The 3,118-nt window shown below is 39.7% G+C and overlaps 1 pseudogene; it reads left to right on the top strand.

Annotated features, from left to right (window-relative positions):
• Positions 1-1,433: 1,433 nt before the first annotated feature.
• LOC149232864 (histone H2AX pseudogene) lies at positions 1,434-1,751 on the top strand (annotated as a pseudogene).
• The last annotated feature ends 1,367 nt before the right edge of the window (positions 1,752-3,118 follow it).

Genomic DNA, 3,118 nt, shown 5'->3' with positions numbered 1-3,118 from the left:
TTGCATACAATAACCATTTGGCGTGCTCAGTAGCCCATTACATAGGTCTAGCAGAGAATTAGACATTTTGACTAGCCTATGCTATAGCATGGGTCCTTGCCACATCAAAAAAACATCATTTAGGTCCTCAAAATTGCCTTGGAATTTAGGACCTAGAAAAGTATAGAAAATATACCAAGATGAAAAATTATGCTTTGATCCATTGGAGTAGATGTATGTCCATCGATATCAACTTGGATCACTTATGCTAGACAACGAACCCGAAAGCAAGAATTTACTAGCTATGACTATGGTTTTCCTCCCTCAACTTGACCACTAATTAGTGCAACCAAGGAATTACATTTCAACCCATTATTTATATATAAATCCCACACTCCTACTTCTCTTTCCCTCTCTACCTTGTAAAACATATGGAATGGGATCCCATTCACTACTAAGTATTCCCTCAATCTATCACATTTCTCTCTAAAACTCTTGCACAAGGTGACCAAGAAATATATAATGTTGGAAACTAGGGAATCTCAATCGTAACAATTACTCTTATATAAAACAATGATTTCTTCATACCTAAATGGCAACAAAACCTAAGGCAATAGACTCACCCTTGGTAAAGTGCAGTTTCAACATTAACATACCAACCTACTTTCCCCATAGTTCAATGATGAGAGAGTGAATTGACGGGTAAATTTTCCAATAGTTTTATTATGTTGGACACCTAATCCTCTAAGGGTTAGTGTGGACGCTGAACAGCCAAAGGAGTCCAAGAGACCACTTGAAATATGAATCCAAGGGTCATACAATGTACTATAAATGTATATCACTTGTTAATAATAAATGCACTCTCCTGATTATCTTTCCTACTTTTCTTTGCCATGTGTGTGTTTAACATGGTATCAGAGCGGGCGATCTCTTTCCCTACTCAAGTGTGAGCCACCTGTTTTTGTGGCCTTTGTAAACCAATGCTCTCCTCCTGATTATACTTTTCTTAGCATTTCTTAGAATAGAGGTTGTTACCTCTATCAGCGATACCATTCCTCTGTTGTGAGTAGTCTTGGCCCTCTGTGACTTAAATTATCTATTTTGAAATCCTATCAGCCATATTTTAGCTGCATTCTTTGCGCACACTAACCCAAATAGAAAATCCTGGTAGCTCTAACGCTTCCACTAACCTAAACGCATCATTATTCCCCTGCAACTCACTATTATTCCACTGGCCTATTCCTTCTGCTACGTTGCTCTTGTCGCTGCTCCACCTACATACAAAACACTGCTCTCTGTCCATTATTCTAACATGGTCAAAATTAAGATGCTCTCTGTCCATTGTGCACATCTCTTTTGAATATTTTCTCTCCAGTCTTACCGTCACCTGGAGGAGTCTTATCTGTTGTACTATGTTGAAACGCTATCGGAATTGAAGAAGTTGCTTGATGCAAATGGGCTACTGTCAAAATATATTGAAATCTGGTTGCGCAGGAGGATGCAATTGCGGTGTGAACCTTGCCGTTGTTCTTGAATATCTGGCTACTGAGGTTTTGGAACTTGCTGGTAATGCTGCCCGGGATAACAAGAAGAATCGTATAGTTCCAAGACATATTCAGCTTGCCGTTCACAATGATGAGGAGCTGAGCAAGTTGCTGGGTGCTGTAACCATTGCCAATGGAGGAGTCCTGCCTAACATTCACCTGGTTCTTTTGCCTAAGAAATCTGGAAAAGACAAGGGGGAGATTGGATCTGCTTCTCAGGAGTTCTGATCCCGTGGCATGTTGTTGAGCGATTTAGAATAGTATTTTTATTTGTAAATGATTGGTCGAACAAATCTGTTTACATATATTTTTTATGAAATATGGTGAATGCCGTGAGCATGGAATAATGATTTTGCTGTTAATTTCAAGAATGTCTACCCCAACATTACTGTTCTGTGGCATTTTTTCCATCGTGATTCCCTCCACAGCTTCGCTTGCCTGCCTCTAAACATTGTAACCCTTGAGCCTCAACGCTGTGCTACACGGTCAGACCCTCGAGCCTCAGCGTTGTTCTGCTTGTTTGTTAATTCGGGATATGGCCAGATCCTTATGAAAGAAAACAGCAGGCAGATTACAGATCAATGCTTCTGCTACTACTGCTTCAGCACTACTCCAAAAAATAAACTTTATAAAAAGAGAACATGATCATGCAATTCTCTGTGCTCGGAAGTTTTGTGTATTTTGTGTGAACCCAGCGGTTCTCAACTCAGCTATAGCTCAAAATAGTATCTATCCACCACTCATAGACAAGCGGCTCCGCTCCTCTCCTTATCCGTCTAGCGGCTTCACACCTTTTGAAATCTGAAATTCTACTTGCTATGGGGCCTATTTAACCTGACCTGCAGAACTTGCCATTGCATCTGGACTATCTCTCGTATTAATTCTTCCTAGCTCTGCGTTAACCCATGTTTTGAATTATGTATTATGTGCGCCGCCCTAATTGAAAAGGACGATAGTGTTGACTGCGTATGGATGGTTTTAAATGTGGGTGTTGTTTGAAGGTTGATATATATGCATACTTCTTTGAAAAAAAAAAGATTTTGAAAGAGACTTTTTTGATGTATTTCAATTGAGTATTTATAGTGGAATGTGAAGCAGAAATTCTTGTGCCCTGACTGTGATTCAAAAGGCCGAGTCATTCTAGATCTAAGGGTTTCAAGAGTTGAGTTATAATAGGGAGAGAGCCGCATTATTCTAGATGCATTAGCGATAGCCTCAAGAGCTTAAGTGGATCAAATCATCCACCATCACTCCATGTCTATTGAAAGGAGACAATTCATCTAGCCATTGGAGAAGCCATGTTGCAATATTAGGATCAAAGGAATCGAACTACAACCACTAATGTTATGATCTAATTTCTACATGCTTGTAGCAGTGAGTTTATGAGAGGTTGAGCTCGTGTACATGTTCCAGATTTCATGTGCCTGTAGTACCTTGTAATGTGCATGCAGCAGTCTATCAATATCTTGTGGTTTATTTGCTTCGTAAAGGAAGGGAAGATCTAGAGAAAGAGAGCACTTTACTGGGTTCACCAGAAAATTGCATTGAAGGCTATTGTGCACGGATGTTAGTATTATATGGTGTATGGTCGATGA

This window comes from Pinus tabuliformis, chromosome J, assembly GCF_031772625.1.
Source record: "Pinus tabuliformis cultivar Carrire ecotype Pingquan chromosome J, CPIR1, whole genome shotgun sequence".
Lineage (NCBI taxonomy): Eukaryota > Viridiplantae > Streptophyta > Pinopsida > Pinales > Pinaceae > Pinus > Pinus tabuliformis.
The sequence above is the reverse complement of the archived record's forward strand: the minus strand, read 5'-3'. Positions and strand labels throughout refer to the sequence as shown.